Genomic DNA, 13,844 nt, shown 5'->3' on the forward strand with positions numbered 1-13,844 from the left:
TAAGAGTCTGCTTCCAATGTGGAGAATATACTGTCCCAAGCTTCGGGGGTTTGTACAACTGTTTTCAGAGATACTTTTCTAGGGACCTGTAAATTTTCAGTTCTTCCCAGGTGCTATGATAAGGGTCGAGGTGTTTCCTCTCCACCACTACAACAAGCTCTACCATGCCAGCACTCCTCCTCGCCCCAGGACTGCCCCTGAGAACTGTGACCCAGATCCACGCACAGGCAAAACAAGGGAATACTGCCTCAGCACAGGCAAAGAGATCCCTTCAATCCCTCTCAGATCAGCCACTCAATTCCCCCTCAGTCTATGGGCTGGAAGCTCATGAGGCAGCCGCTGCCCCTGGAGCATGCTCTGGACTTGTGGCTGAGACCTAGCCCCTCGCTCACCCCAGAAACAGACTTTTCTTACTGACCTTCTGAGTTGTCTTTGGCGTTCATGGGTTGAGAAATCTGGAAACTGCCACAGCTGCCTGCAATTCAGTCCTGTGAGGCCTGCTTCAGGGTCGCTGTGGCCTGCACGCCCACACCGAACTGTGCTCCTCTCCAAGCCTGGCGCGATATACCTTTCTGATCAACCATCCAGGTTGTGTTGGGCTGTAAATTTGTTTCACTCTGTCTTTTTGTGGGTTCTGCTGCTTTAGAATTTGTTTAGAACCATTTCTTTACAGGTATTTGGAGGGGTTTGGGGGAGAGCTCAAGCAAGTCACTGTTTTTACTCTGCCATCTTGGCTCTGCCCCAAAAGAAGCATTTGTTATGAGACTTGAAGGCAACCATGGATTCCAAGAGTCAGAGGAAAGGAGGAAAAGCATCACAGGCACGTGCAGAGGTGAAGAAATAGGAGCTGGAGAGTTCTGTGTGCAGAGGTAGGCCAGTGTGGCTGAACCACAGAGTAAATGAGCAGATAGGAGCAGAGACAGGAGGGAGCACTGCTGTAAAAACCTGGAGAGGAGAGAGTATTCAGAAGAAGGTGATTGACAGAGTCATAGGCTGGAGAAAGTACAAGAGGAGGATTAAAAAGAGGCCAACAGGGGCAGCTAGGTGGCACAGTGGATAGAGATGGGGCCTTGGAGACATGAGGACCTGAGTTCAGATTAGGCCTCAGACAATTGACACTTACTTAGCTGTGTGACCCTGGGCCAGTCACTTAATCCCAAATGCCTCACCAATAAGCAAAACAAAAAAAAAAAGAGGTCAATAGATTTGGTCATTAAGAGATCACTGGAGGGGCAGCTAGGTGGCATAGTGGATAGACCTCTGGCCCTGGAGTCAGGAGGTCCTGAGTTTAAATCTGGTCTCAGACATTTGACATTTATTAGCTGTGTGACCCTGGGCAAGTTACTTAACCCACTTAACAGCAAAAAAAAAAAAAAAAGACTGGTGTATATTCCTAGCCATATGGGTGGGTATATAGTTAACTAAATTGGAAACTCCTTGAGGATATATGTCTACCTTTTTTTTTTTTTTTTGCTTTCTGGTGAAGCAATGGGGGTTAAGTGACTTGCCCAGGGTCACACAGCTAGTAAGTGTCAAGTGTCTGAGGCAGGATTTGAACTCAGAACCTCCTGACTCCAAGGCCAGAGGTCTATCCACTGAGGCCACCTAGCTGCCCCTATATATTTACTTTTTAATCTTCCCTAGGGTCTTTTAGTAGCTGCTTGTTAACTTCTTGTTAGGTTATATTATGCTGTGCTCTACTATACTGTTTTGTTTTGTATTGTGGAAATAGTACCAAATTAAGAGTCAAAAGAAATTTGTATCATGGAGTCAGGAAGACCTGAGTTCAAATCCTGTCTCAGATTCTTACTAGCTGTGTGACCTAGGGCTAGTTACCTCCTCAGACTCAGTTTCCTCATCTGTAAAATGGTGATAATAATAGCACCCACCTCATGAGGTTGTTTTGAAGATCAAATGAGATAGCATGGGTACAGTACTTAAAGTGCTATAAAAATGTTAGCTATTATAATTATGACTATCTGCCTAGCACTGAGTTAAGTGCTGGAGATAAAAAAAAAAAATACAAGAAAACAAGAGGAGCAGGGAGGAGAGGCACAGTCACAGGGGTAGCTAGTAAGTTCATAGCATGACCTGGAACAGGCCTGAAAAGGCCCATGAGGCCTAGACCCTGCAAGATAAGCAAAAGTTGACTTACCTATCAGAGGCAAGAAATTTAGGGTACAGAGTTCATTAGGAGGTGATCTTCCAAGAAAAGGCCCAGGGTCACACAGCTAAGTAAGTGTCAATTGTCTGAGGCCTAATTTGAACTCAGGTCCTCATGTCTCCAAGGCCCCATCTCTATCCACTGTGCCACCTTCTTACCCCAAGAAAAGGGGGTAAAGGGATAAAGAGATCTGAACCACCTAGCCCACAGGTTTATTGTGGGGAAAATGTTTATAAATCTTGATGCATATACATACACAGAGCACTTTAATATATAGATATTTGGTATATAGTAACAATACTAGCTAGCATTTATATAGCACCTACTATGTGCCAGGCACTGTACTAAATGCTTTACAAATATTATCTCATTTGATCCACAGAACAACCCCTGGGTAGGTGCTATTATTATCCTCATTTTGCAATTGAGGAAAGCCAAGTGTCTCACATAATCAAGGTATGAAAGTAGAAGTCTATACAAATAAGGAAGGATGGGTGAAGCAGGTATTACTAGAACCTCACTTTCATCTGAAATGGCCAAAAGAAGGTAAAATAAACATATAAAGAGTTTGGTATGGATATACATTCAACTCAACAGGGAAATAAGAGGGAACAGGAAGAAGGAGAAGGGACAATAAGAGAGAAAGTAGATTTGGGGAGGAATTGTCATGAAATAAACCCTAAGTTCAGAATGTGGGGGGGGAGCATAATTAAGAAAAGTTTAAAAGGAGAGAAAGACAAGATAAGAACCTATGACTGGAGTCTGGGTGAAGGGAACAGAGGAGGGTCAAGGGAGCAGAAGATGATTCCGTAAAGCATAGAGCATAGGTAGTGAACATACTCTTATCCCATGACACTGTTCTTCTTTGTAAAGAGGGCGCAAGGGGCAAAGAGGCAAAAAAAAAAAAAGTATAATGGAATAAGATGGAGGGAAATAAGCAATTAACAATGATAGCTGTAAAATGTGATGAATTCATCCATAAATAGGAAAAGCCTAGCAGAACGAATTAGAAAGAAGATACCAATAATTTGTTGTTTTCAAGAAACACATTTGAAACATACTCACACAAAGTTAAAATAACAGACTGAAGCAAAATCTACTATGCTTCAGTTGAACTCAATAAAACAAGAATAGCAATCAAGACCTCAGACAAGGCAACATCAAAAAGAAAAGAAAAGAAAAAGACTTGATTAAAAGAGATAAAGAGGAAAACTACATTTTCCTAAAGGATAACATAATAATGAATTAATTTCAATAGTTTACATATATGAACCCCAAAATGGCATAGCATCTAAATACTTAAAGGAAAAGATAAAATAGAAATAGTGAGAAATAGATAAAAATAGTCAGGTCCTCCCAATGTATACCTTTTCAAACTTAGAAAAATCTCAAAACAACATAAATGACTTGGTACCTAAACAGAATTTTAGAAAATTTAGATATGATAGATTGCAGGCAATTATTAAATGGGAATAGAAAGGAGTATACATAGTTGTCATCCAGTTATGGTACCTTTGCAATAACTGACCATATTTTAAGGCATAAAAACATCACAAATGAATGTAGAAAAGGAGAAATATTAAACACATCTTGGGGCAGTTAGGTGGTGCACTGGATAGAGTACCAGCCCTGGATTCAGGAGGACCTGAGTTCAAATCCAACCTTAGACATATAACATTTACTAGCTGTATGACCCTGGGCAAGTCACTTAACTCCATTGCCTAACCAAATAAAAAACAAACAAACAAACAAAAAACCCCACATCCTTTATGAAATAAAAGAAAGTCAATAAAGGGCTATCAAAGAAATGATAAGTCATCTGGAAGCTTAATAACAATCTTAAATCATTTGTGGACCAAAGAATAAATTATATAGGTAATTTCATTAATCATAAGCACAATAATGATACAACAAATAAAAATGTTTAGGGGAAAACTTGTATTGCTAAACATTTTCATCAACAAAAACAGAAAGAACAAATCCATGAATTGGGCGTGCAATCAAAAAAAACCTAGAAAAGAATTTTAATGTAAAAAATCATTTGAATGCCAACATAAAAATCTTGAAAATTGTAGAGGAAAATAATAAAATTGAAAGTTTAAAATTTTTTGAAATAATAAATAAGAATAGAAACTTTTTTTAAAAAATAGACAAACCACTAAATAATTTGATAGAAAAAAAAAGAAGAAAACCAAATTGGCAATATTAAAAAAAATTTTATTGATGCACAAAAAAATGAAAAAGGAATAAAGGATATTGTTAGAACCTATTTTGGTCCAAATATATGCCAATAAAAATAAGAGCCTAAATGAAATAGATTAATATTTACAAAGATATAAAATATGCATATTAACAAAACAATAAATAGAGAATTTAAATGATTCTATCTCAGGAAAAGACATTTAATAAGTCATAGATGAAATACCAAAGTAAAAAATCTGGGGACCAAACAAATTTACAAGTGAATTCTGTCAAATATTCAAATAACAATTGCAACATCATACAAACTGTTTGCAAAATTAGCAAAAGGGGCATCCTGCCAAATTCCTTCCACGATGTAAATATGGTCTTGATATCTAAACCAAGAAGGAGCAAACCAAAAAGAAAACTATGAACCGAAATGCCTAATAAACACTGATGCAAACATTTTTGATAAAATAAAATCAAAAAGGCCACAATAATGTACAACAAAGATTATACACTATGCCCACATTGGTTTTATGCCAGAAATACAGAATTGGTTCAATATTAGAGGAACAATTAACATAACTATGTTAATATTGTTGTTGGTGTTATTGCTTGTACTTCATTCTCAAAAAGGACCATGACATCAGGGAGGTGATGCCATGACATGCAAGTGAATTAGATTTAAGTGAGGGAGGGCTGTGCAAATTTGCCAGCCTCACTTTCTCCTCTGGAGCCATCTGGGTCCAGTGGCAAGATATAGATCAAGACAACTGGAAATGGCCCTGGATGCAGAGGGAGACCTTGGCCTTTTTAAGCTAATGTCTTTAACAGATCTCAGCCTGATTGAGGCATGTCAATAACAAGAACAAAGAAAACATAATTATAACAATAGATACAGAAAAAGCTTTTGGACAAAATACACCACCAATTTATGTTAAAAAAAAAATAAGAAACTGGAAATTGGCAAAGACTACAAAAGATGGAAATAGTCAATATGGCAGGGGTTGTGGGAAGATAACCACATTGGTACTTCATTGATGTTGTTGTGAATCAATATAACCATTTTGGAAAGCAATTTGGAATTAAGAAAATGAAGTGACTAAAACATCTTTACACTTTGATCCAGGGATTCCAATACTATAGGCTTATACTTCAAGGGGGTTATTTTTAAGAAGAAAGTCCCCTTGTACAACAAAATATTTATAGCAGCACTTATTGTGATAGCAAAGTATTAGAAACAAAATACATGCCCATTGACTGGGTAAGAGCTCAACAAAATGTGGTTATATAAATGTAATGGAATGCTATTGTGCTGTAAGAAGTGATACATATGATTAATACAGAGAAAGATTTACACAATTTAATGCAGATTGAAGTAACCAGAGCCAAGAAAATATTATACACAAGTGTTATAATAATATAAATGGGACATACACAAAACAGTCAAAAAAGAATGTTGTAATATTACAAAAAAGAAGGAAGATTCCAAAGAAGAGATATGAGAAGACATCCCCATTCCATTTCTTTGCAGAGATGGGAAGTCCATGAGAATGGTACATTACATGTATTTTCTATTTACTGATCTGTTTGGCTGATTTTTTTCTCCTTTTTCTGTTTCTTTTCTTTAAAAATATTATTTGTTCTATGGGATAGCTCTCTAAAATGGAGAGAGGAAAGGATATTAGGAGAAATTTTGGTGATGAAAAATAAAAGATGTAAAATAAAAATAAATAAATAAAAGATATAATTTTTAAAACAATTTAAAAAATAATTTTCACTAGAAAAAATAGGAATAACTGGATCTTTTCTTAGTATGTTGATAATGTATCTAAAACCAACAGTTAGCTTTATATATAATAGCAATAAACTAGAGGCCTTTCTAAAACCAAAGAGGTAAAGTAATGATGACCATTGATGACTATTTGATATAGTGCTAACTACAGCCATAAGATAAGAAAAATAAATTGAGGGAATCAACATAGGTAAAGAAGAAACAAAAGTATAACTTTTTACAGATGATATGATGACTACTTAGAGCATGCTAGTCAACTAAAATGCAATTAAAATAACTTCAGCAAAGTTGCAAGATATAAAATAAATCTATGCCAATTATCAGGATATCTATACACTATCCCAAAGTCTAAAAGAAAGATATAGACAGAAAAATTCCATTTAAAATAACAATAGATAGAATAAAAAACTTGGCAGTCTATTTATCAAGACACACATATGAAATATATGACAACAACTATGAAACATTCTTTACAGAAATAAAGACAGACCTAAATAAACGAAGAAATTGTAATCGTTCATCAGTAGGCAGAGCCAATATAAGTAAAAATTACAATACTATCTAAATTAATTTACTTATTCAGTGTCATACTAAAAGATTACTTTGTAGAACTAGAAAAAAATAATGAAATATATTTGGAGGAATTCTTAAAGGAAAAAAGTGGGAAGACAGGAGGGCTAGCAGTAACAGATCTCAAACTATACGATAAATCAGTATCATAAAAAAATGAGATCTGGTTTAAAAATAAAGAGATTAATCATTAGAACAAAGTAGGTACACAATCTATAGAAGCAAACAAATACAGTAACCTCATGTCTGGTAAACCCAAAGACGCTAACTACTGGGATAATGATTCTCTTTAACAAAAATTATTGGGAAAATTGTATAAGATTCTGGCAGAAATTAGGTTTAGACCAACACATCACACCAAATACCAAGGTAAACTCCAAATGAATAGATGACCTAGAAGTAAAAAGTTACATCATAAACAAGTTAGAAAAACAAAAAAAAAATCTCTTTCAAATCTATAGATAGGGGAAGAGTTCATGACAAAATAAGAGACTGAAATGCTCATGAAAGAGATAATGGACAATTCTGATTAAATAAAATTAAAAAGTTTTTGCATTAAAGTCTCATGATGGAAAATGCTATTCACATCCAGAGAAAGAACTATGGAGTTTGAATGCAGATCAAAGCATACTATTTGCTCTTTTTTTTAATTCTGTTTTGTTTTGATTCTTCTTTCTTGTGGTTCCTCCTATTGGTTTTAATTCTTCTTTACAACATGACTAATGTGAAAATATGTTTAATAGGAATGTATATGTAGAGCTTATATCAGATTGCATGCCATGTTGGGGAGGGAGGTGAGGATGGAGGGGGAGAAAATTTAAAACTCAAAAGCGTGTGGAAGTGAATGTTGAAAACTAAAAATAAATTAATTAGTAACAAAAAAAGTTTTTGCATGAACAATCCAATGTAGCTAAGATTAAAAGGGAAAACAGTTAACTGCAGGACGAGGAATTTTAAGCCAGTTTCACTGAAAAAGGTTTCATTTTCAAGATATATAAGAAATTGATTCAAATGTATAAGAATAAGAAGCATTCACAAATTGATAAGTGGTCTAAGGATATGAACAGGCAATTCTCAGGGGAAGTCATTTACAAAAATGTTCCAAATAACTAATAATTAAGAAAAATGCAAATTAAAACAACTGTGAGGTTCATCTCATACCCATCAGACTGACAAAGTTGACAATTATGGAAAATAACAATTGTTGAAAGGATTATGGGAAAACAGACACATTAATAAACTTGAAGCTGTACTAGTTCAGTCAATCTGGAATGCATTCTGGAACCATACCCCAAAAGATAATAAAGTGTGCATACCCTTTGTCCTAGCAATATCACCTTTGGGGGCCTACATACCCAAAGAGAAACAAGCAAGAAGGAAAGTTCCTAAATACACAAAAATTTTTATAATAGTATTTTTTTTTATTGTGGCAAAGAACTGGAAACTAAGGGGAAGTTCCATCAGCTGGGGAATGGCTGAACCAATTATGTTATATAAGTGCAATGGGATACTATTTATTGTTCTGTAAGAAATGAAGAAGAAATTTGGGAGAAATCTGGGAGTACCTGTATGGGCTAAGACAGAGTGAAGTGAGTGAAGTGAAGTGAAGGAAAGCAATTTATACAATAAAAGAAAGATGGTAAAGACAAATTTGAAACTTAAGAACACTGATCAGTACAATTACCAACTACAATTCCAGAGAATTGTTGCTGAAGAATGCTACCCACCTTCTGACCAAGAGGTGATAAACAAAATGAAATTCACATTTTTGGATGTGACCAGTGAGATAATTTGTTTTGCTTCAGTATGCATTTTTGTTGGGAGAGGTCAGTGAGAGAGAAGAAAAATAAGAAAGAAATTTTTTTATTCCTACAGTATAGGTTCCCAAAGTGGGCGCTACCACCCCTTGGGGAGTGCCAGACAGATCCAGGGTGGGGGCAGTAGTAGATTAGTGTGCAATTATGGGGCATTGAATAAAAATAAGGGAACAGTGGAAGCATAAGGAAAGAAGAGAACATAAGAGAATTTTGAAAAATCATTCATACATGTTTCATTTGTTGTGTAACAGAGTTAAAGTCAGAGTGATTACATTATTTTCCAAATAAACACACAAAATGCCAAGTTACAACCTAACAGTGGTCAAATTCACTGACAGGTCTTAACAAGCAAGTGTTGGCAGGTGAGTATGCTGTGCATTGTTGGGAAGTCCAGCATGCATTGGCAGGAATACATGCATGTAATGACTTGTTTACAATATGATACCATATGGATGACAATATTGTGTCATCAAAATTTCAATGCAGGAAAAAAACCCCACAAATTTACAATAAATTATTAAATTTAAGATGCATAATTTTAAAAAAATTTATATTTTTTTAAATGACACAAATTTAAAAAAAAACTGTTAAAGAGTTAAAGAAAGTAGATTTCCGGGGGACACAGAGTAGTTTTTTTTTTTGAAAAGGGGGCAATAGGCCAAGTGAGTTTGGGAACCTTTGCCTTATTGTTTGGCCTAGTCATACAATGGCTTTGATTGATTCAAAGAGGTACACAGGCCTTGTTCATACTGTTCTAGTTGTTCAATTTCATCAAAAAGTATTCTTATCAGAAAGCAGAAAACTAGGGGAAAATTTTTTTAGCAAGTTTCCCTGATAAAGGTCTCATTTCTTAATATATAGAGAGAACTAAGTCAAATTTATAAGAATATGAGTCATTCCCCAATTGATGAGTGGTCAAAGGATATAAACAGGCAGTTTTCAGAAAAAGAAATCAAAGGTAACAATAGTCATATGAAAAAAGTTCTCTAAATAACTATTCATTAGAGAAATGAAAATTAAAACAACCCTTAAGTACCACCTCACAACAGAAAAGGAAAATGACAAAAATTGCAAGGGATGTGGAAAAATAGGGACACAAACACAGTGTTGGTGCAGTTATGAACTAATCCAACCATTCTGGAAAATAATTTAGAACTATGCCCAAAGGGCTATAAAACTATACCTACCCTTTGATCCAGTAATACCACTACCAGGTCTGTACCCCAAGAAAATCAAAGAAAAGGGGGAAAGACTTATATGAAGAAAAACGTTAATAGCAGTTCTTTTTGTGGTGGCAAAGAATTGGAAATTGAGGCAATGCCCATCAGTTGGAGAATGACTGAACAAACTATGATATATGATTATGATGGAATACTCTTCTGCTATAAGAAATAAGGAGGAAGATGGTTTCAGAAAAACCTGGAAAGACTTACATGAACTGATGCAAAGTGAAATGAGTGGAATCGGGAGAATGTTGTACACAGTAACAGCAACATTGTGTGATGACCAACTTTGACAGACTTAGCTCTTCTCAGCAATACCATTATCTAAGACAATTCCAAAACTCATGATAGAAAATCCTATCCACATCCAGAGAAAGAACTACATATGAAGTCTAAATGCAGATCAAAGCATACTATTTTCTCTTTTGCTTTTCTTTCTCATGGTTTTTCCCTTTTGTTCTGATTCTTCTTTCACAACATGAGTAATGGGGAAATAGGTTTAATATGATTGTATATGTATAGCCTATATAAGATTGCATGTCATCTTGGGGAGAGCTTGGAAAGGGAAAGGAAAAAATTTTGGAACTCAAAACCTTATAAAAGTGAATGTTGAAAACTAAAAATAAATAAATAACAAAAGAAAAGAAAAATGCTATTGACCTTCAGAGAAAGAACTAATGGAGTCTGAATGCAGATTGAAGCATTCTTTTTTTTATTATTATTATTCTTGGGCTTTTTTTTGGTCTGCATTTTCTTTCTGCCATGATTTGCATGTCTGCACATGTACAATCTATACATCAAATTGCTTGCCTTCTCAAGGAGGGAAAGAGGAGGGAGAGAGAATTTGAAATTGAAAATTTTTTTAAAACAAATGTTAAAAATTTATGTTTACATGTAATTGAGCGGGGAAATTTTTTAAAGTGAAATAAACAGAACCAGGAGAACATTTTACACAATAACAGTAATATTGTATGATGATCAGCTACGAATGTCTTAGCTTTTCTCAGCAATACAATGATCCAAGAAAATTCCAAAGGACTTAGGATGAAAAATACTATTCACCACCAGAGAAAAAACTAAATGCAGATTGAAGCATACTTTTTTTTTACTTTATTATTCTTGAATTGTTTTGTTTTTTGGGGTTTCTTTGGGTTTTTTTGGTCTGTGTTTTCTTTTGCAACATGACTAATATGGAAGTGTTTTGCATGACTGCACATGTATAATCTATATCAAATTGCTTGCCTTAAAGGGAAAGGGAGGAAGGGAGAGAGAGACTTTGGAACTCAAAATTTAAAAAAGAAAATTAAAAAATTTTATTCACATGTAATTGATAAAAAAGAAAATAAAAATTAAATGTAAAAAAGTATTCTTATCTAACAAAGGTAATTACTTTTAAGTAGGTGATATAATCAATACAGCCCCCTCCATTTACACATATAGATACATATATACACACACACATGTGTGTGTATGTATGTGTGTAACACAACTTGTTAACTGATTGAAAAAGAAACATGAGCTATATTTCTTGTCCCCTCTTTGAAGAAGTAGAGGACTATGGGTATGGAAAGTTGCATATAACATCAGCCTTTTCTATATATTGGTTAGTTTTTCTGAACTGCTTTTTTTTTTCCTCTTTTTAATTTTTTGCTATACGGGATGGCTTTCTGGGACAAGAATGGAGGGAGAAAGAGATATACAGACAAATGTAGGTGATATAAAAACAAGATATGTTGGTACAAAATTATTTTTTATTAAAATAATTGTTATTATTGATACACACTGTTCATGGCCTAATTCATTTCAGGCCTTGCCTAGGCCCAGAAGTCTGTAGAACTTTCAACGATGTAACTCCATTGTGATCTTCATAGCAATATGCCAATGAAGTGGTGGAGTGCTATCCAGACCTTAGCAAGTCGAGTCAACAAGCATTTATTAAGTGCTTGCTATATATCAGACTCTGTGCTAAGCACTGGAGATACAAAGAAAATTGAGTCTGAAATTTCTTTCTTTTTTTTTTTTGCAAATAGTATTTTATTTTTTCCATTTACATGTAAAGATAGTTTTCAACTTTCATTTTTTTTTAAGATTTTGAGTTCCAATTTTTTCTCCCTCTTTCCCTCCCCTCCCCTCTCCCTAAGATGACAAACAATCTGATATAGGTTATACATGTGCAATCATGTTAAATGTGCTTCCACAGCAGTCATGGTGTAAAAGAAGAAATAGAATAAAAGGGAAAAACTAAGGAAAAGAAAGTGAAAATAGTATGCTTTGATTTGCATTCAGACTCTGAACTTGTCTCTGGATGTGGTTAGTATTTTCTGTCATGAATCTTTTGGAATTGTCTTGGATCCTTGCATTGCTGAGAAGAGCTAAGTCTATCATAGTTGATCATCACACAATGTTGCTGCTACTGTATACAATGTCCTCACTTCACTCAGCATCAGTTTATGTTTCCATGTTCTTCTGAAATCTGCCTGTTCGTCATTTCTTATAGCACAATAGTATTCCATTACATTCATATACCACAACTTGTTCAGCCATTCCCCAATTGATGGGCATTCTCTAAATTTCCAATTCTTTGTGACCATAAAAAGAGCTCCTATAAATATTTTTGTACATGTAGGCCCTTTTCCCTTTTTCATGATCTCTTTAGGACACAGACCTAGTAGTGGTATTGCTGAATCAAAGGGTATGCACAGTTTGATAGCCCTTTGGGCATACTTCCAAATTGCTCATAGCTCCAAATTAGATCAGTTCACAACTCCATCAACAGTGTATTAGTGTCCCAATTTTCCTACATCTCCAACATTTATCATTTTCCTTTTTTGTCATATTAGCCAATCTGATGGGTGTTGATGTGGTACCTCAGAGATGTTTTAATTTGCATTTCTCTAATCAATAGTGATTTAGAGCATTTTTTCATATGATTATAGATAGCTTTAATTTCTTCATCTGAAAACTGCTGGTTCATATCATTTGACTATTTATCAATTGCAGAATGACTTGTATTCTTATAAATGTGTGAGTCTCAATTTTCAAGTCTTCAAAGAGCTCACCGTTTAATGGGGGAACAGCACATGCGCCCTACTATGTACAAACAAGATATGAATGTGAGAACTTGTAAGTCATCTTAGAAAGAAGGTGCCAGCATTGAATGGCATGAACACAGGCTTCTTGCAGAAGATGGGACTTTAGTAGAGACTTGAAACAAGCCAGAGAAGTCAGGAAGCAGGGATGAGGAGACAGATTATTCCAGACACAGGGAAGCCAGTGCAAATGAGCAGAGTGGAGAGATGGAAAGAAACAGCAAAACAGTCAGTGTCACTAGATTGCAAAGCACATGAGGGGGAGTAAGGTGTAAGAAGGCTGGGCAGGTAGGAAGTAAGAAGATTGTGTCCAGTTTTGAAGTACTTCAAGAAAGAAACCAAGGATTTTATCATTGATCTTGGAAATACTAGGGAGCTACTGTAGTTTATTTAATAGAGGAATGACATGGTCAAACCTGTGCTTTGGGAAGGTTACTCTGATAGCTAAAGGATATACTGGAAAGGGGACTGGCATGAGGTGATGAGGGCCATACACTATTGTAGTGGCAGTAGCAGAGGAGAGAAAGGGAAGTATTGGGAAATAAAAATGATGAAATCAACCAGCCTTATCTTTTCTCTATCTAATCTCCAGACTCTTTCTTTTTCTTTCCTCAGTGATAGCCCCAGTTCCACCCTGGGTCTCCAAGGACCTTCTAATCCTTCTTTCAAAGCCTAAAGAGAGCATGAAACTGATTTTTGCCATCAATACTTAGTACTTTAATAATCTATCAAATTCCTTGGAGGAGCAAAGAAACCATGGACTATTCTGTGATATAAGCATTATCTTAGAAGATCAAAAATTCTAGGCCCACAGAAATATTCTGTCAGAATCAAGTACATACTTCCACCAGCTTTTTACAGTTGTTTGGCAATTGGTTAAAATAAACTTTTTAAGGATGGAGACTTTTACAGAAATTCTCAACTATATTAACAATTTTAAATTTATACATATTAGATCAGATCTACTTGATAAGTTAATAAAATCAAGGCAATTATTTAGAG

This window comes from Vombatus ursinus, unplaced genomic scaffold, assembly GCF_900497805.2.
Source record: "Vombatus ursinus unplaced genomic scaffold, bare-nosed wombat genome assembly UNPS02014820.1, whole genome shotgun sequence".
NCBI classification, from domain to species: domain Eukaryota; kingdom Metazoa; phylum Chordata; class Mammalia; order Diprotodontia; family Vombatidae; genus Vombatus; species Vombatus ursinus.